Source organism: Gouania willdenowi, chromosome 6 (genome assembly GCF_900634775.1).
Source record: "Gouania willdenowi chromosome 6, fGouWil2.1, whole genome shotgun sequence".
NCBI lineage: Eukaryota > Metazoa > Chordata > Actinopteri > Blenniiformes > Gobiesocidae > Gouania > Gouania willdenowi.
In genome coordinates this window covers 12,944,023-12,965,500 of record NC_041049.1, presented here as the reverse complement: position 1 = coordinate 12,965,500, position 21,478 = coordinate 12,944,023, and the positions used below count along the sequence as shown (strand labels likewise).

Genomic DNA, 21,478 nt, shown 5'->3' with positions numbered 1-21,478 from the left:
TCATTTATTCAGACAACTGTTCCTTAGGAAATCCACTTTGATCTCCTGACATGTTTCGACTAACAGCTGCCTGCCTTCATAGGCGTCTGCTGATCGCTTTGATGTTTCCTTTGAAGATTCCTGAACTTGCGAGTAGTAATTACAGTAAGATTCTTTTTGTCTTATGTCTCATTTCTTACTACGCGGAAGTCAAGAAAACATCAAATCGATCAGCAGACACCTCTAAAGGAGACTGTCAGTTGAAACATGTCAGATCAAAGTGGATTTCATAAGGATCAGTTGTCTGAATAAATTAAACCATGACATACTATTTAAAAAGATTCTTGTTGGAGTTACTACGCGGAAGTCAAGGAAACATCAAAGTGACTAGCATACGCCTCTGGCGAAGACTGGCAGTTGTCAGGAGATCACAGTGGAAATGCTAAGGAACAGTAGTCTGAATAACAGAAACCTGAACGTACTATTCGAAAAGAATCTCACTGGAATTATTGACAGTTATCGTCATAGGCTGTTTGCCGCTCATTGCACACTGGAGACTAGATCTATTCCACACATATCTACCATACACAAACGGATGTCATTTCTACATAATAGTCCGCGGTGGACTAAAATGTGAGCGCATAGCCCTCAGTACTCACGCTCTGTACGGACCTGCTTGGGACAAGTCACAGGAGTGGATTAAACCGGTTTACTTGACCGGAAAAACATGCAGACGTTCATCAGGTATGTAGGGCCCTATATTTATCACGTTAAGGAATCATTTAATCCACCAATAAAAATTGAATCCACTGAAAGTGACGTGTGTTGTTGTGGACAAGACTGATTCCAGGGATTGTAGAGTCTGAAACATTGTAGGTTCTAAATAACTAGATAGCTTCTAATATTCTGGCTCCTAGTGGTGAAATAACTGATGCATCTTGTGTCTATATTTAAGCATCTGGAGTAATATAAGGATAATTTAATTTTTTTTTTTTTAATATATGTTGGCTGACATTATTGCTGCTTTCATTAATACATCTTCATGACATATTTTAAATAATTAAAAAGGAGCAGTAAGAATAATTCATGTCTGTAAAATCTATAGATACCTATTAGACATGGTTTTAAATTACACATTTATTTTGACATACATTTCTGTTTAATTATTCATTTTGTTTACTCACAGGAGTTGAAAACCAATATTTTCTGAGTTTTTTAAAATTTAATACAATTTTTCTTTAAAAAAAAAAAAAAAAAAACAGATTAAAAATGTGGAAATCAGAATTTTAAAAAAATGGAATTTGGGGAAAAAAATAAATTATTTTTTACTTGGTGCCCTATGTAAGTCTTGTTAATGTTTCACCCTACAATGAAAGTACAGTGCAGCTGGAAACAAAGCAATAACAGTGGATAAAGAAAGAGTGGCTGGTAAAAAGCTCATGGATCATCAAAGAAAGCTTGAGAGACTTCCATCCGTCCATCCATCTTCATGCCCGCTTATTCCCGTTTAACAGGGTCGCGGGGGTCTGCCGGTGCCAATCTCCGGTTCTCATAGGGCGCTGGGCGGGGGTACACCCTGGACAGGGCGCCAGTCCATCACAAGGCAACACAGACACAGACAACCATTCACTCTCTCATTCACTCCTATGGGCAATTTAGAAACTCCAATCAAGTCATGTTTTTGGATTGTGGGAGAACGCAGCACACATGCTGTGGGGCGGACGTGCTAACCACTAAGCCACCGTGCGCCGCTTGAGAGACTTGTCTAGACCAAAACAAAACAAACAAGGGATGGGAACTGTTAAAATGACTATAAAACCAGTAGCTCGTCAGCAGTGGTGTTAACTTTAAGTAACGAATAACTATATCAATGTTTGGTACTTTTACAATTCTTCATATATATATTTTTATTGTTTTTTTGTTTTTGTTTTTTTTTTTTGCTTGAAGAATATTGTGTATTTCTCCTCATTGTACTCTTCAGTGTTCAATATTGCTTAATTTGTGTTAAAATAAAAAAAAAATATCTGGGGAGAATACCCTCCAGACCCCAATACGATGGATTTTTTTGTCGCCTTTTAAATACCTTTGGTGTTAGCATGTCTGGGAATGATGCAGAGGATGTCAGCTGACCTGCAGTGGGGAAGTTAGTGACGTCTTCCCATGCAGCATTACCAATAGCGGCCAGAAGAGGGAGTCATTGAGTAAATGAACTAATGCAGATGTCTTCAATCATGATGGTCGAATTAAAATAAAGTCAGATTTTCCAGGGAAAAAGTTCACAACACTAGTTACTTTGATTCTGACGACCTCTAGGACGGTTTCTTTGATCCTGAAATATGATTGGATGAAACCTGTAATTTTTCACCCTTTCGATACAATACCGAATATGAGTGTTAGCCGATACCAGCACAAATCACACAATCTTTTATTTCTTTTTGTAGTGTGCAAAGTTAGAAAATGTTTGATCGAGTGATATTTATTCAAACGGAACAATAGTCAGCAACAGTAGGTATGAGAAAAACTGACCCATTTATTGTTAGGCAGTGGCTAACCGTACCGTTACAGTATCAATATACCGGCATTCTTTCCGTACCGTCCCCTATTTGACCAGTTTAGGTCATGTGATAGGTCAGTCATTCGCCAGTTTAAGTCGTGTGACTAAGACTAAACCTAACCCTAAAAATTGTTGCAATATTGAGTTATAACCTAACCCTAGCCCTACGACGCTACGTACTTGTACTTCGGTAACCGTACCAATAGCACCAGGGGTTGTCCGTACGGCAACCGTACAAATAGACACTTTCTATAATTAAACCCATTTTAATTACTGATTTGTTCTATATTTTTTTCCTCAGTGACTACTTCTGTCTCAATGGTTCTTCTTACTTCTCATATCACTTTTTACGGTCCCTTGAAGAACAACTATTCAAGCTCCTGCACCATGAGTGTTTTTTCCAGACAACGAATAAAAGTTTTGTATTTAATATTTTGCTAAATCTTAGGAATTGGTCCTCGATCTTTGCAGAAGGAGGAATCGACCTTAGTGGCTTGTGTTTCTCATGTTTCCTAAGTAGAAAAACACAACTGTTTGAGCAGGATTTATGGGCCGTAGTGTGAGCCACTCAGGCTGGTATGCAGGGATTATTTGAGTGGAAGTGCAGGAAACGATTCCCCACACTATCTATGATATCTGAGCAAACATTTACCAACGTCTGAGGCTGTTGTCACTGTTACCCTCTGATAACCTTTGCTTTTAGAGACCAATAGGACCTGGGATGAGCTCGTCTGCTTTAAAGAAACAACCTGCATTTAGATTATTTATCATACAGGTGATAGAATCTGATTTCCTGATTGATAACAATGCTTTTGTTCTTTGTCATTTTTCAGAAGACTATGTTGCATCGGCTCCTCTTTCATCTGATGGATTGACCCAGTTTAGTTTTGTGGCCCCTTTGAGGTTTGTTTGAGCTGGTTTTGGGTGTTTACCAGTAATCATTGCCAAACTCCACTGGGAGAGGGAATCTTATCAGGTCAAACCTTACAAATACTTCTGCAATAAATGCTCCAGATTGCATTTAGTGCCTGTTTCTTGCTTCTTTTTCAGCTTCAGGGTTTTGGGTTTGACACTCGAAGTATAGTCTGGATTAGGGGCGGCCTTTAGTGCGGTTTTCCCATTGGAGGATCAGGGACAACATCATAGTCGTGTTTGTACTTCCCACGTTTTTTATGACTGTGTGAATCAATGAATGAATCAAACTTTGTAAATGAATGGAATGAAACAGTCCTGAACCGATTTAATCTTTTTTGTCCCGTGTCCCCCTTTGAATTTTTGTCAAATCATGTGTACCCCCTCTTCATATCATAAGTACCCTCTCCATAACTTCATATGCTTTTTCATTTATGGAACAAAGCGGACTCTCCTAAACCACTAACTGTGTCTCCAACATTGGTTTCCATCTACAAATTCAAAACAATGAGTGGAATTTAAAGTGGAATTCTTTTTTTTAAATGCCATGCAACCTTTATGTGATTACGTCAATAGTAAATAAATATGGTTTCCTTTTTAAATGTAGCTAATTATTGTTTCCTATAGTCAGAAGTGTTAAAATGGCGTCTGCAGCATAAACTAATCCTGTTTCAGTCAATTACAAGAAGCCTAAAAAGGAACTCGGAACATTTCCTGATTATTTTTAAACTAATATCTAATATCTTTCTGAGTACCCCTTGCAATGTGCTCCTGTACCCCCAGGGGTACACATACCCCTGTTTGGGCACTACTGCATCTTAGAGGATGGGTTCCTAAACATAGCCGTGCTCCACTAACACAGCTACTGGTGACTACAGGTGATGAAGTGCATTCTGGTCCCATTGAGTCGACAGGTGATGACAGACGTCCTGTCATGTGACGGTGGCATCAGCATTAGTTTATGAAAGCCAACACTGGGACACATGATGGCCTTATTTCTGTTTTGTATATTTTTATACTCAGTGTTTATTCTAACACTGCTATACTCATCAATCAACCTCTGTTTTTATCTACTTTCCTTTTGTTGATTTCTTTTCTTTTTTCCACTTGTTTCTCTTTCTTCTCCTTCTGTTTTCCTGTCATTTCTGCCATTTTCTTCAGTTTTTCTTCCCCATTTTTCATTTTCTTCTCCAATCTGTTATCCCTGCATCCGTGTCCCTCCTCATCATCACCCTCTTTACTCTTTTCCCTTCGTCTTATCGCTCTCCTCTCTTCATATCTTCGAAGCATCTCCTCCTCCTCCTCCTCCTCCTCCTCCTCTCTTTTTTCTCTCTTCTCTGCAGATGGAGAGGAAGAGGAAGAGGACTGCAGTCAGCATCCTCTCACCTTAACCCCCCTCCTGTTACATAAGACAAACTTGTGACCCTCCCAAGCATTAAAAAAAAAGAGAAAGAAAATCTGCAGTGGGATATTAATGCAGGTTCTGTGGTTATAGGGATTTAATCTAGAGCTGAGATTTTTACAGGCTTTAAAGGTCATTTATTTTCTTACATAAATCAAATGTCTTTCATTTCCTTAAATGCTTCCTTCTGAATTTGTTTTTTATTGTTTCTCTAATTTGTTTCCACAACCAGCAGTGAAATGTTACAGTAGGATGAATGATGGTCTGACGCTGGAATCCCAGCCTCAGCGTTCTGCATCATCGACTGAGGCTTTGCACACGGAGCTCAAAGATTGTTTCTGAAGCAGTGACAGGGATGTGTTTCCATCCACAGTAAGAACAGACTGTCCTCAGTGATCTGCCTTTATTCACTATACATATCTATAAAACATCTACTGCAGAGGAGAGCATGTCCTTAAAATGTTCACTGGATTCAATGGGATAAAATAGTAGAAAATAAACAAAAACCTCTAATGTTCATCATTGACTATTTTGTTAAATAAAAATACTAATTTAAACCTATCTTTTAAAGCTTAAAGCTTAATTTTAAGAGCTTTTTTTTTTTTTTTTTTTAATTCTTTCAGTGCAGTACGTGGCTCTCAACTTTTTCAGGCCACGACCCCCAAAATAAAGCTTCCAGAGAGCGGGGACCCCCACTGTACCTGAAGGTGGTTGAACACAGACATGAACATTGAAGAACAGTCATGTGGGGACAGGGTCATCTATAAGGGGGAATAAAGGGGAGGAATTTTTGGGGTCCCTCCATAAAGTCAGCAAAATGATGGTCCATTGTTCTATAAATCTGTGATAACCACATTTATTTATTTATCTGAATAATATCCAGTTATCCAGGAAGTTTATTATCATTTGCACCATAGTATATAGTCATCTTAAAGATGTAAATCCTTGTTTAAATCAAAAACAAAATGGATTAAAAGTGACCAAAAACCATGGAAAAGGTGGTGAAATGGGATTATAAAACCACAGAAATTAGCTAAAAGTTGCAGTTTAGAGTAGCCAAAAACAGACAGAAAAAGTGGTCAAAAGGGTTAAAAGTGTCAATATTGGAATAATTGCAAGGAACAATTATCTTAAATTGGTGATGTATTGATAAATGGTGAAAAGAGGTTAAAAGTGACAATAATGGGTCAATGTAATGCAACATTAGGTGGAAAAGTGTTGGAAAGGGTTTATAAGTGATGAAAATGTCTTGAAACTGAAAAGGCATTAAAATTTAACAGAGAAGTGTCAGAAATGGGAATAATGTAGCAAAAATGCATTCAAATGACCAAAAATACAGCAAGAAAAAGTGATGAAAATACGTTAAAATATTGCAGGTTTGGTGTGATTGTATAAAAAACAATTAAAATAAGCAAAAATGGGTTAAAATTGAAAATATTATTTCTTGAAGGCATCTGGCGGCTACTTTCCTGTGTCTTGCGACAACAAATGGGGTCCGGACCCCAAGATTGAGAACCCCTGTTCTAGTGCAACATAATTTTAAATTGGTATTTAAAATGTTTTTTCTTTATCTCTTGCAGTCAAATATTAACTGTGTGTTGTGTGTGTGTGTGTGTGTGTGTGCACTGCACATAAGTACATGTATTAATACTATTTACCCCATTTTACATCTTTTCTCTTTCACTTTAACAGACCAGCATTGAGTCTGATATTAATCTGATTGTGTTAATGTTCATCTCTAACAACACGATGGTATTTGGTGAAACATTCCACTGTTACAAAAATGTACGTTTCTATTTTTGTACGTGCTTATTTTTTTGTGAGTGTTTCAATTGAAAGTTATTTTGTCAATTACGACCTATTTGAACATGTTATTGAGTGTCATTGTTGTGGTGAAGGTGATGAATACGTCGGTTTGCAATTCATTCCAAGAAGTTTGACAAACATTTGTGCTTGTGAAGCACAAAAACGAACGAATCGTGCCTCCAAAAAAATATAAGGAAATTGTTTTGTCACGCACAAAAAATGACTTCAACTCATTTTTGTGACACTTTCTCGATCCCTGTGATGAGACTTGGTTGTTATAAACCTGTTTAAAAATGACAAATCACGTCACTAACCTTTCTGAAACCGCAAGTTATACATCAAAGGCACTGAATAGTCCAAAGGTTTGTTTGATATTTAGTTTCCACGGTTTCACTTTGACGAGAGGGTGAGATAATGAGCTAAACTAGCAGTAACTTAAAAAAGTAGGAAATGTAAGTGTGCAACACTTTGTTTCTTCTACTTTATGCAATTAATCTATTTCCATTACATTATACAGAAAATCATCAAGTGTACGAGCCACTAACATTTTTCTTAATTTAACGTAAAATGTACAACATGTTTGTGCAATTTACAATTATGTATTCATTCATTCATTCATTTTCAGACCCACTTATTCCTGTTCAGGGTCGCGGGGGTCTGCCGGTGCCATTCTCCGGCTCTCATTGGGCGCTGGGCGGGGGTACACCCTGGACAGGGCGCCAGTCCATCGCAGGCAATTATGTAGTAATTAACGAAAAAACTGTTTTTGATATTTAAAAAAATCACAATTATATCACAATTCAGGCACCAAGCACGCAACACTTTAGTCACAATGTTTTAGTGAAACTAAACCTTTAAAGATGGTTCATTTAATACAAAACCTGAGCTCATTGTTGACCTGCGCTCCTGTTGGAACAGGCCTGGTTAGTATTGAGCATAAATACTATAGATGACACTTTTAATTTGTTTGTTTTGTTGAGTAGATACAAAGAATGATAACATCCATGCACTCTGTACAGATGTCATAAACACACACACACACACACACACACACACACACACGTGTGTACAGTCATTGAAAGCCTGCTGCTTGTCTTGCCCAACATTGTTAGATGTAAATAATTAACAGTGTCCATTCACATACTGTGTGTGTGTGTGAGTGTGTGTGTGTGTGTGTGTGTGTGTGTGTGTGTGTGTGTGTGTGTGTGTGTGTGTGTGTGTGTGTTGTGTTGTGTTGTGTTGTGTTGTGTTGTGTTGTATGTGTGTGTGTGTGTGTGTGTGGTGTGTGTGTGTGTTGTGTGTTGTGTGTTGTGTGTTGTGTGTGTGTGTGTGTGTGTGTGTGTGTGTGTGTGTGTGTGTGTGTGTGTGTGTGTGTGTGTTGTGTGTTGTGTGTTGTGTGTTGTGTGTTGTGTGTTGTGTGTTGTGTTGTGTGTGTGTGTGTGTGTGTGTGTGTGTGTGTGTGTGTGTGTGTTGTGTGTTGTGTGTTGTGTGTTGGTGTGTGTGTGTGCGTGTGTGTCTCTGTGTGTGTGTGTGTGTGTGTGTGTGTGTGTGTGTGTGTGTGTGTGGGTGTGTGTGTGGGTGTGTGTGTGTGGGCAGTGGTAACCACCATGCAGCACTCATACACAAACACAATCATTGTCACTGTATCAGAGCGAGTCACGCTGTTCCTCACAGAGCTGATCAATACCTGCTCAAACATCACTGATAAAGCAGATTTGACCACTTTACAACATCTAGCTTTGCCTCAGACGTATTTAACCTTTATTTATTTCCCTTTATTTACAGCCATCATCAAGACACCGGCAATATTTCCGTACTCTGCAAATCAATCTATTTATTTAAAGTTTCAAAATGTCAGCAACTTGTAATCAGGGACTTGATAATTACATCAAGTTTTTTTTTTATCACCGTTAAACTCTAGAGTTGCTAAACCAGGACTTTTGAACCATCCTATATAAGGGTTATTCCATGTCATTTCAGGATATTCCACATACTTTGGTCTCAAAAAATTCTGAAATTTTTTACAAATGGTTCCTTAATTATTGAACAGGTACACTGTGAATGTTTTGTTTGATCAGGTGAATCATTTCTGAAATATGACCAATTTAGTGAAGGGGGGGGGGGGGGATGTGTTGATTTATGGTCGTCCTTATTTTTCTTCTATTTTCAGCTTCCAATATCTTCTGAACTACATCACATAGGAAACTGAACTTTGGTATAGTGTTACAGCTCCACCTACTCTCTCAGAATATATAAAAATATCTGCTATACATTATATCTTGTAGACACGCCAGCTCATCAAAAATTGTTGTCGTGTTTTGGGTTTCAGTAAACAATGCTGAGACGTACAGAAAAAAACATCTACGCAGGGAGGGATTTGCTGCAGTGTGGGAACTCACCATCACACTTTACTGTACACAGAGCTCAGTGTTCACAAAGTCTTTGAAAGACATCTTTGGAAAGATAAATTTGACTGTAATATAATAATATGAGAGCAGAGATCATATTTCTGGACAGTTTAACACTAAACGTGATGTGTTGTTTGCAAGGTTACTGAGAAATAATCATTAGGAACACGTAAACTGTCATTTTACTGTATGTAACCTTATACTAAGAATTTCAATGTTTCCTGTGGGAAAAAAAAAAAAACACATTTCAATTTTTATCAAAAATCTGTGTCCACTTCTAAAATGTTTTCATTGTTCGTTCTTGGAGCAGAAGTGTCTCTGCCGTTGGTCTTTGACAACGAGGGAAAAGTCATACATTTAGGTCGTAAATTCCTGTGGCACCTTTGTTCTCGAGGACGGGGGAAGACAAATGGTTCAATCCACCGTTCCTGTAGTCAAACAGGGGTGCTGTGGTATCTGTGATAAGTCACAGACATGGCCTCCTATCGTATCTTACCTTCTCAAACGCTAATACCTAATTGTGGGAACCTTCACAGTCAACTTGTACCAGCATTAGATTTGTATTGTTGGGTTTATGTTTGTGGGCTGTTAGGTTTGAAGTTGTTGCGATACCTTTTCTTCTTTTTCTTATTCAATTGGACCAAATTAGCCCAAATAAAAGGTTAAAATTGTTGAGCTACTTATAGGACAGTCCAATAACAACCCAATTTCAACAACTATATTGTGAAATAAAAATTAGACCTAGTTGGACGGCCTGATAACAATTCAATTTCTAAGACTGCACTTGGGCTAAAATTAGACAACAATGGACGATCCAGTGACAACTAAATTTCAACGACTGTGTTAGGGCTACTTTTGGACCAATTTTAATGGAAAAAAACCCAATTTCAATGACTAAATAAGGGCTAAAATTTGACTATATGGATGGTCCAATAACAACTGAATTCAAACAACTATATTGGGACCATATTTTGATGGTCCATAAAAAAAAAAACCCAATTTCAACAATTAAATAAAGACTAAAGACCAGATTTAACCCAAAAAAGAACGTATAAATGACTTTGGGTGTTTGGTTAAAACAACACGTGCCTGTTAATCAAATACACACAACACTACAGTATGAACACTAACAGGTGTAATGAATAACGCTAATTAATGCTTCATTATGGCACCTGTTTGTAAATCAGATCTATTGGGCGTTATTAGTTATAACATATTACCATCATTTTGAAACCATTTTTTTTTGTTTTGTTTTGTTTGTTTTAAAAGCAGGAAAAAGTAAAAATGCATTGAGAGTTTACAAAGTTTGACAAAGATAAAACATTTAGTGCAAAATTATAACAATTGTGCATGAACCAAGAAAAAAAAGAAACAGCTTTTGTTGGATGTTTCCACGCAGGATGAAAGGATGAGTTTGAATCAAAACTTACCTAAAGAAGGAAAATAATTGACAGGAAGATCAAAGTAAACCAAAGACTCAGTGATGCATGCTGGGAAGCAGATTCATGGACCTCTATCGGTCCGCAAGCCATAGGTTAGAGGTTGGTGGTGAAAAAATAAAACAAATCATTAAATAATGTTAATTTACCTCGTACGTTATATTGCAGCGTTTGGCTGATTTAATTTAAACATATTTATTGGTCGTAATATTTCATAAATAACTCAATTAAGCAAAAATAAATAAATACATGAATAAAAGAAATAAATTAAGATATGCAAATGTGAATATGTAAATATCATGTATTACTTTTTTATTTGTTATAGGCTATATAGTTGTGTATGATCATATATTAATTAATATGTAAAAAAAAAAAAAAAAGGAATTAATTTTAATGTAACATTATAGAGTGCAGGTGTTGCATTAGCGGTGAGGATTATGATCGAGCCACAAAAGAGAATTATATAATATTATATTATATTATATTAATTTATCTTGCCCTCAAGTTGTGTTCATTTGATTTTAAACAAACTGTTTCCAGTCAAAAATGACTTTTCTTTTAAACTGATGTCATTTATTACCACAACCTTTAGTGTTAGAATGTGAGATTCTTGTTAACATCACACATTTTAAACCTCTATTTGGTATTTATGGCTCTAATCCTCATTATTATCATTTATTTCTTTATTTATAATTACAATTATTGTTATTGCTTCATGCTTTTTCCAAACTTTGCTCTGCAGTATTTGCATGTTCTCCCTGAGGGTGCACGCCATACAACAGCCCTAATGTTTGCTTTATTGGAGTCATTGTTGAGTGGTGAATGTGTTGGACCTGCAGGTGAAATCCATCCTTTGCATTGTTGCTGTTTCATTGTGGAGAATGAATAAAGGAATGAATCTTTATTGTGTTCTTATTCAGTCCATGTGCAGAAGAGATGGTGTAAATCAGACTCCCTCTGACAGTGTGCGTTACACACAGCAGGACACTGTGTGTTATGTAGCCTGACTGTTTGAATATATGGAGGCTGCTGAATGACAACAAAGGATGGTGTGTGAGTTAACAGCACTAGTGCAGTGTTTGTTGGTCCTCAGATGTTCAATAATGCATGTGGTGACAGGCCTGGTAATTACACTGACACTTAGAAGTACTATAGCCTGCAAGTGAGGATATTCAACCTCCAGTGCGTGCACCAAAGGCTGATATGATGTAGTTACTTTACTCCTCTTTTCTATTCTTGGATAGGGTTTGGTAGAGCAGGATATTGATGTGATAAAAACTCACGAGACACTTTCTGGCACGACTGAACTCGCTCTTGTAAAGAATTGAAGGAGGCTAATTTAGATTACACTAATAAAGCATTTGTTTGATTTCTAACTGTAAACTTCAAGATAAAAACCTGTTCGTTCACTCGACAATGAACCTAATGTTTGTTTTGACAATGAAAGGTGAAACCTTTTCTTATTGACCTGAGTATCCCATGGCAGCGATGCAATCTGAATATCTAATGTTATCACATTCATTCCGTGTTGGTTATCGTAAGATAAGCCTGAATCATGATGGGCCTGAACCAGGGTAGGGCTCAATTACATTTATGTTTTTAATTATCCATATTCAATTACAATTCAATAATAACTGGCATTTTTTCCAATGACAAATAAATTACAATTATTATTTTTCCCCTGAAAGTCAATTGCAATTACTTTCTCAATTACTAAAGTTCAATTACAATTTCACTAACTTTTATTCACATAGCGTTGTGATGATTGAATGCAGTTTTTTATGTGTACAATGTTGTTTTAGCATCTTTGCATTAAAATTTTAGTGCATTTATTATAGTATCTTATGTAAAAGCCCTACTAGGGAGTCGGGACAAGAGTTGGAATTTAGCAATAACTATAAACTCTTTGCATTAAACATTGAGCCCTTTTTTTCTTAATTTTGCTTCTATTATACAGTTACATTCACAATATTGTTACTCTGTAAAAACTGTATTGTCCCTATTTTTAAAAAAAACCCACAAACTAACACTAACCCTTGCCATCTGTGTGAGTGTGAAAATTGCAATAGTGGGAAAACTTAATATAAAACATGTTTTAATATTTGTTTACTACTTATGTGTAAGCCATAGACCTGTTTTGTATTTAATTATATTATAATTGAAAGTTTTTATTGAATTTCCATGGTAATTAAAATTACAAAGTCAATTATCTTAACTAAATTCCAATTCAATTACGATTACAACGACGATACATTCGTAAAATTACAATTACGATCATAATTATGCCATAATTGTAATTAATTATCAATTACGCTATTGCTATTATAATTTACCCCAACCCTGGCCTGCACTACGAAGCTAGATTTACTCTTACCACGCTACTTCCTGGATTTATTTGGCGTGTTCTGTCCTACGACTCTGGCTAACTTCTTACTGGATTAAATCACCCTGGTAACTTAGGCTGAATGACTTACCTGATTGGGACCAGGTTATGAAGTGGATTAGATCTGAGCTGAGCGAGTAGAAAAGCCCCGCCTCCTGACCAATCAGTTCTCTTAGAAAATGACCTCTTCATTGTTAGAAGATCGTGGTTGGCGCAGATCTGACAGCTGCGTTTAGGAAAGAAAGATTATTAACAGATAAATGCAATCATTTCATTTACCGATGACATCATTTATAAAAGTATAGATTTCAATCAACTCTCACCACAGTGTGTGTGTGATACATTGAGGAGGACTACTTGAATAGAAACACAACTGCGTAAATTGAAACTGACGCTGTTATCCGATGGATTCATATTGTATAATCTTACGCTTTTAGTAACAGTGCACTCCTTCCTTTCTGCTTTTTTTTGCAGCAACAGTGTTGTTTTTGGTCAGAATTATGAATATTTAATTCTTCATATTTTTAAAACATATTCCTGAATTGTGACGTAAAATGCTCTACACAGTTTGTCCCTGTTTGTGATTGGTCTGACGCTGCAGTCTCCACCAATGTCACTGTAGCACGCACATATTCTGTCTGAATAAGTGAATGTGTTTATATCCAGCTTTGTAGGACAGCTTATCTCTGACGGAGAACGTTTGGTTAGGTGAAGACATCCCTGATATCTCTCTCCAGCGTCGTAGTGCAGGCTCGATATGTCACTTGTCAGGTGTGTGTTAGACGTTTCCCTTCGTCCCAGTCCAGCTCTCAGTAGGAACGACTGGTTTGGGTGGAGGACATCTGCTTCAGTCTTTGTGAGTGTGTGTCGTGGTGACAGTGGAGTTTAGTTTCAGCGTTCCCACAGCCAGCCCATCACTTTTGTTTATGCCTTTTTGAATCCCAAGGCTCACATGATTATAGAGTGTCTGTGTTATTTAGTTCCACGTCCAACAAACAGAGGCGTCATTGTGCGGGAAACATCGGTCTGCAGGTAACATAAACCATAATCCATCACTGGAATATACAAAAGTCAGCCATAACATTATAACAGGTGGAGTAAATAGAAGTGACTGTTTTACTATGATGGCACTAGTGTGTGGACGGGATGTTTGTCACTAAGAAGAAGAGGGAAACATAAAGTTTTAAGAGATTTTGTCAAAGGCTGGACAAACTAAATCAGCAGAAGCTATTGTTGGAGGTTTTAAGCTACAGTAAACATAGACAACTGGTGGCCCAGGGGCCACATGTGGCCCGCAGTCTAGTTTTGTGTGGCTCCCAAGGTATACATGAGAACAAAACACATAAAAAGGAAAATCCAAGAAACCACAGCAAAAATACACAAAATGACAAAAATACTTACAAAGCACACATTATGACAACAAAACCCACTAAATGATAGGGAAAATATACAAAACGACAGCAAAATTACTCCAAAAACACAATATGACAGTAAAATTGTACAAAATTACTTACAGAACAACAACAAACACACAAAAAGATAGAAAAATGTACAAAATGGCAACAAAAACACTCAAAAGGACAGAAAAATATACAAAGTTCCAACGAAAATACACTAAATGACTTCAAAGAACACAAAATAACTGTTGTTTTTTATTGTGTCCCAAAAATATATCGCTTCAATAAGAAAATATTTTTCAGTTAAAAAAAAAAAATTAAAAGATTGGGTATAAATAACTAACACACATAAAAAGAGAGAAAAACATTAAAACAAAACAATGCAAAATGACTCCAAAAACACACAAAATGACAAGAAAGAAAATCACGAAATAATCCAAAAACACACACAACTACACAAAATTAGAGGAAAATATACAAAATGACAACAAAATATTGCAAAAATGACTTTAAAAACACACACAAGTTACACAAAATGGGGAAAAAAACATAATTGTTTTTTTTAACAAAATGACAGAAAAACACGCTAAGCACCAACAAAAATGGACTAAATGACTCCCAGAAAACACAACAAACACACAATAAGAGGAACAATTATCCAAATGACAATAGGTGCACAGAAGCCCTTTGTTATTTCCTGTATTAATGCTCAGATTGGTCATTATTTTGAACGCTGACATGAATGTTGATAAATCACATTTTTGTGGCCTTCGCTGTGATAAAAGTTGCCCATCTCTGATTTACATCTTCATTTTCCATCAAATGTGGCCCATTAATAAAAATAAAAGATTTCATGAACCTGAGAAGCTAAACAAACATGGTCAATAAATACGTTACATTTTTACCATCTCTATACAGCCAGTTTGTGTTTATTTCCAGTTTATTAAAGTTTCTCTTCTTGAATTCAGACATAGGTGTGGACGTGGAGAGGCGAAACGGTCCCTGAACCATCAACCATTGCTTTCTCCCAGTTTGCCGACTTCCACTATTATGTCTCTTTGTGTGGTTTATGCTCTCAAAGACGTTCTATTCCCACAGTGGTTAGTGCCATCCTAATGACAGGCTTCACTCTACACTAACAAGCACTCTCTGTGTGTTTAAGCCTTCACAACCATTCCACTGTCATTTCATCCCTCTACAGCTGTGCAACGTGCCTTTATTTTATGTTGATTCTAATGAGTTGATTTGAAGAATAGAATAAGATCTTTATATCCCATTCTGTGCAGCTGTGTTCACTTTAAACATGGTGGATGTTAAGGCTGCTCGTCATATATTTGAATAAGCTGCTTTTTTTTTAGTGTTATTTGCAGATGCATTTCACAGCTTTGGCTAAAATAAGATACAGTGTTGCAAGACTTGATTATGTTGTGATACGGATGTAACTCTAATGATCATTTTTTTAAAAAAATAATTATCAACTAAAACATGGATTTTTTTTTTTTTTATGGTGACGGAGCAAAAACTGAGCGTTTCAAACATTAAAAAGTAGCTGCTTATTTTCATTTCATTTCATTTTTTATTTTTGGGCACAGTTTAAAATACAATGAAACAGAATAATATTCAACTAAAGAGAAAAAAATAAATCATAAAAAGGAACGTCAAGACAGAAAAACTTTGAAAAGGAGCAGAAAACAGGAAAAAGAAAAACGTTAACGTCGAAATCAAAATCAAAAGTCAAGCAAAAAAACAAAAACAAAAAAACCAACAAATAGCAACCATTGTTTAGTTATTTATTAATGAGTATAGGTTTATGATAGACTTTTTAAATGAGCACAGGGAAAGTTTGATTTTATACTAAACTGTAAACCTGAATAAGTTACCAGAACTAAAAAAAATTGAGGCAATCGATTGCCTCCATTTTTTTTTAAGTTGATTATCTTAAAAGTCAAAATTTTCAGAAACCTAAAAAGTTGGATGACTGGCTACTTGTACTTTTTGAAAGAAGTTAAATTAAAGTGAAATATGAATGAAGTTTGTTTTTAAATAATCCCTATTTGAAACAGAAATAACATAACATTCTTAATTCTTAAGTTAGTAGAACTTTTTTTTTAATAACTTTGAATATGAACTATTTTGAACATTTGGGTTCACAGTGTGTACACGTGTGTTTCTACTACAACAGAGGTTCTCAATGTCTGGCTCGGGGCCCAAAATTCGGTTGCAAACACAAAGCGACAAAAATCTAAAAAAAAAAATTGTCTTATTGTGATTTCGCTTTTCCCACCTCTGTAAGAATTTAAAAAAAATGTTTAAAAGTTTTTTTGTCTGTGTGTGTGCATTGCACTTTTAGACCAATTTATTTGAAATTATTTTGTTTCTTTCTAAAAGCTGCACTTTTCTATTCTTTAAACTATTGTTTGCTTGTTTGTTTTTTGGTCATAATGTCAATAGACTGTTATAACAGTGCAACTACTTCTTATTTTCTGTGGCCCTGCTGTTATATTTCATATTTTTATTGCTCCATATTTTCATTTCTTAGTATTTACATAGATTTTTTTCCTCGTGTGTGTGTGTGTGTGTGTGTGTGTGTGTGTGTGTGTGTGTGTGTGTGTGTGTGTGTGTGTGTGTGTGTGTGTGTGTGTGGCTCATTATTTGAAGGCGATGTTGTCAACCCTGGCTCAGATGTTACGGTCCTCTCGTATTTTCTAAGTTAACTGTTGCTATCTATAGCAGACACATCTTTATGGAGCTCAGAGATTAATTTGCAGTGGTGTCTCAGACGCTATATTCAGTGCGTTCCATCCATCCCACCAGCCTTGGCTCCCTGTCAACGCTTCACTTCATCATCAGTTGAGTCTTCCTCTATAAGAGTGAGCACCTGCAAACCTGCTCTCTCATTGCCTATTGTGCATGTATGTATTTATATAGTGTGTATAAATGGGGGGAAAAGGGGGTTTAATTTATCCTAATTTAGATTTGAATGATGTAATTTGCAGGAGAGATATATGGTTTCATCTAAATTTACCCTGATGGCTACTGGGTGATAATTACCCATGAACTAAATTTGGAAGGAGGTTAAATGATGCCTCAATTCGTGCGAATGAGAAAGCTATTATCATCTTTTTAATTTGGGGCCGTTTCACAGTGAAGCTCTAATGCAGAGGTGGGCAACGTCTATCACAACGGGGGGCCACAAAAATGTGTTTGTTTGATCTAAGGGTCACATTATTATCATTAATGTCAGCATTTAGAATAATGACCAACAGGACGGAACAAATTTGAGTCTTTATAGTAACTTTGTGTGTTTTTCTGTCATTCTGTGTATGTTTTTGTTGTCTTGATTGTTATGATTGCATTTTGTGCATTTCTGTTGTCCTTTTGTGTGTTTTTTGGAGTCATATTGTGTATTTGTGCTGTCATTTTGTGTTTTTTTTGGAGTAATTTTTGTGTATTTCTGTTGTTGTTTTGCTTGTTTGTTAGTACTGTGGATTTGCCGAGTCGTTTTTTGTGTTTTTCTTGTCTTTTTGCGTACTTTAGTTGTCATTCTCTGTAATTTTGTATATTACTGTTGTCAGTTTGTCATTGTCTTCTCTGTTTTGATTGCATTTTGTGCATTTCTGTTGTCCTTTTGTGTGTTTTTCCTGTAAAATGTATGTTTTTTGGAGTCATATTGTGCATCTATGTTGTCATTTTGCATTTTTTGGAGTAGATTTTGTGTATTTCTGCTTGTTTGTAAGTACTGTGGATTTGCTGAGTCATTTTTATGTTTTTCTTGTTTTTTTTGTGTACTTTTGTTGTCATTTTATGTAATTTTGTAATTTTTTTTGTCATTTTGTGTAATTTTGTTGTATTTGGAGTCATATTACTGTTGTCCGTTTGTTCATTCTTGGAGTGGTTTTGTGTGTTTTTCTTGTATTTTACTGTATTTTTCTACAATGTTGTAATTCCTTGTATTTTTTTTAATGTATTCTTGCTTTTGTTTTGTGTATTTTTTCTTTCATTTTGTATGTTTACGTTGGAGGCCGCATAAAATTAGACAGAAGGCCGCATGTGGCCCCCGGGCCACCAGTTTCCTATGTCTGCTCTAATGTTTCTAATCTATGATCACATGGCTCGTGTCTACTGCAGACTTTAGTGTTGGGATCAATGCAGAGATTTGTGGGGTTATGGAGTTGATCATCTAGAAATACAGTATATAATAGGTGTAGCAGCACCATGTGGATGCAGAACCAGATTTGACCGTATATGTGTCGGGGGTTTGGATGCATCTGTGGACGTGACCACATTCACTATATTTAAACGTTATTAGAATCCCGTCTGTGATACATGACGTAAGGTCTATCTTTGGTTAACATTTCGGCAAAATCTGTTAAGTACTTTTGGCGTACTAAAAGACAAACTAACAAATAAATAAACCTCCTTGGCAGAGGTAAAAAATGTAGAATTTGTGCTGTAATCAGAGGTGTAAAGAGTACTGATATATCCTACTCAAGTAGAAGTACTGCTACCTGATTGAAATTGTACACAAGTACAAATACATGTAAGTCATACAAAAAATAGTACTCAAAGTAAAAGTTACTAGTTACTTTCACACCCCCATGTTTATTTTTGCTAATAAATCTTGACACGGTTCCCTTGCATACAGTAAACATCTCATGTATAAACTTAAAAAGGAAGAGACTAAATATTGCACGATAGGCACTCAATTTAAATAAAAGGTTTGTCAAAATGTACAATTCTTTTTTAAAATAAAATAACACCAATTAATTCAATTCAGTTACATTTTTTTTTTTATTCTCATGCACTAAGTATAACTACTGAACTCTAAAACAGTGCCATGTGGGTAACAATATAAAAGGTAGAACCACCAATCTGAACCCAAGAAAGGGGCTGGGCGTTGATCAGAAATGGCACGACCATGAAACAGAAATAATAATAATAATAATAATAATAATAATAATAATAATAATAATAATAATAATAATAATAATAATAATACATGAATTTTATTTTCATGTATTTTGGATACTCAAAGTCGCTTTACAGGATTAAGGGATTACTCTGTCACTTCACACTTAGTGGTGGTAAGCTACTATTGTAGCCATAGCTGCCCTGGGGCAGATTGACAGAAGCGAGGCTGTATTAGTGCGCCATCGGTCCCTCCGACCACCACCAACACACTACATTCACACTAGGCAATGTGGGTTAAGTGCCTTGCTCAAGGACACAATGACAGATACCACTGGGGTAACTGTCACCCCACTGTGGCACCTGGAATTCTCAGTGGTCTCCCATCCAACTACCAACCAGGAACAGACCTGCTTAGCTTCTGAGATCTAATAAGATTGGGAAATGACAGACTGGTATGGTCACAAGTAAAAAAATAATCACAAAAAATAACAATTTACTCAGTAATGACTGGGTGTAGAAATGTAGCGAATTAATTGACTTCTTTTAAAATGACTGATTTAGAAATATACTAAAAAAAACTACAAATACCCATAAAAGCAACACAATTACAGTAATATGAGTACTTGTGATCCATTACTTTCATTCCATCTCTGGCTGTAATAATAGTATCAAAACAACCTGTTGGTTTAGTGTATTTACAGCAGTAAAAGGTGATGAGCAGTGTGGCTACAATAATCAAAGTGTGACATTGAATCAGTCAGAGACGTGGTCACATGGCTGCTGTGTTAAACAGTCACTGTGTTTTTCTGATCAATGTCATTCTTTAAGAAATGATCATTTAACCTTTGATCGTATCTAACAAGTTGCAACACATTCCCACCTCGTGTTGGTCAAAGTTGACCGTGAGTATTGAAAAATGTGTTACAACACCAGGGAAAGAAAATCCACAAAGAATGATGTTAGTCACCTTTGGTTTTCTTATTATTTTACATGTATTGATCACATCATTGAACCAGCGGCTGGTGTTTATCAGTTAATAGGTTACCACAGTTCACACAGATAACGTTTGAGACCCCACCTGTTTGTTGATTGAAGGAAGGAACGGTATTTCTCTTTCAATGGATGTTATATAAGTTTAAGACAAAGCCAGGCACTCAATGGGAGCGCCTATAGATATGAGGTGACACAACTATAACAGGAATTTATTCATTATGGAGGATCAGTTTGAACACTGGTATACACAGAAACATCTGCTCTGACACAGTTGTCAACATATAGTTGTAAATAACACTGATTCAATGAAGCTTCTAAGACGGTTTGAAGTAGCTGAGTTGTTTGTTCATACTTGATTAAATTGTCATTTTTTCACCTCATACCAGTGATTGGTTCCTTATCAGACCTTGAATGGCTTGTAAAGGCTGATGTGTTGGACCTTTAAACCCAGAATGGGGTCCTCAGGTACTACAGATCTATATCTGTTAGTGGTGTTCTTTAGCCTCGTCGTCAGGGGTCTGTCACAGTTTTAATGCAGAGAAATAATAGTAATAATAATAATAATAATATTTGCACTACTCATCAATGCACTACTGCACTATTATCTTATTATTATTATTATTGTATTCTTATTTTATTTCATTATTATTATTATTATTATTATTATTACTATTATTATTATCTTGTTATTTTTATTTAGTTTGCACATATTAGTCTAACTACTCTTATATTTATGTTTATACTTCTTTTTTCATTTATTTTTCTTTATTTTCTTTATTTTTCTTTATTCTAGTTGATTGTTATTATTTAATGTTATACTACCTGAGAGAGCACAGGTCACCAAAAGAAATTCCTCGTGTGTATTCATTCACCCCTGGCCAATAAAGTTGATTCTGATTCTGATTCTGATTCTGAATAAGCCAAAGATTAGAGTGGCCAAAAACTGACAGAAAAAGTGGTTAAAAAAAAAAAAAAAAAAGGGTTGAAAGTGGCAGAAAGGGGGCAGGGTGTTTGGGTTGAGGTAGTGTAATTTTAAAAAGTAGGAACAATTAGTTTAAACTGGGAAATAATGGGCATGACGAACCGTGAATGTGGTTAAAATGGGAAAAATAAGCATGAAAAAAGGCAAAAAGAGGTTATTTCGACATTAGGTGGTAAAAAGAGTTAAATAAGTGCCGAAAATGTCTCGAAAGTGGAACAAATGTGCAGAAAAGGCGATGAAATTTGATGGAGAAGTGGCAGAAATGGGAGTAATGTAGCAAAAATGCATTAAAAGGAGCAAATCTTATGCCAA

The 21,478-nt window shown here is 35.9% G+C and overlaps 2 long non-coding RNA genes across 3 annotated transcripts; both read left to right on the top strand.

Annotated features, from left to right (window-relative positions):
• The first annotated feature begins 1,673 nt into the window (after window positions 1-1,673).
• LOC114464592 (uncharacterized) lies at window positions 1,674-5,603 on the top strand. 2 transcript variants are annotated; one of them, XR_003674236.1, is made up of 4 exons: window positions 1,674-3,436; window positions 4,607-4,979; window positions 5,080-5,219; window positions 5,471-5,603. It is a non-coding gene; the product is annotated as an uncharacterized LOC114464592 (long non-coding RNA). The 2 variants fall into 2 exon arrangements; XR_003674237.1 differs by lacking the exon at window positions 1,674-3,436 and having other exon boundaries at window positions 3,443-4,979.
• A 413-nt stretch (window positions 5,604-6,016) lies between these two features.
• On the top strand, window positions 6,017-21,460 carry LOC114464593 (uncharacterized). Its single transcript, XR_003674238.1, has 3 exons — window positions 6,017-6,039; window positions 15,680-15,686; window positions 21,318-21,460. It is a non-coding gene; the product is annotated as an uncharacterized LOC114464593 (long non-coding RNA).
• The last annotated feature ends 18 nt before the right edge of the window (window positions 21,461-21,478 follow it).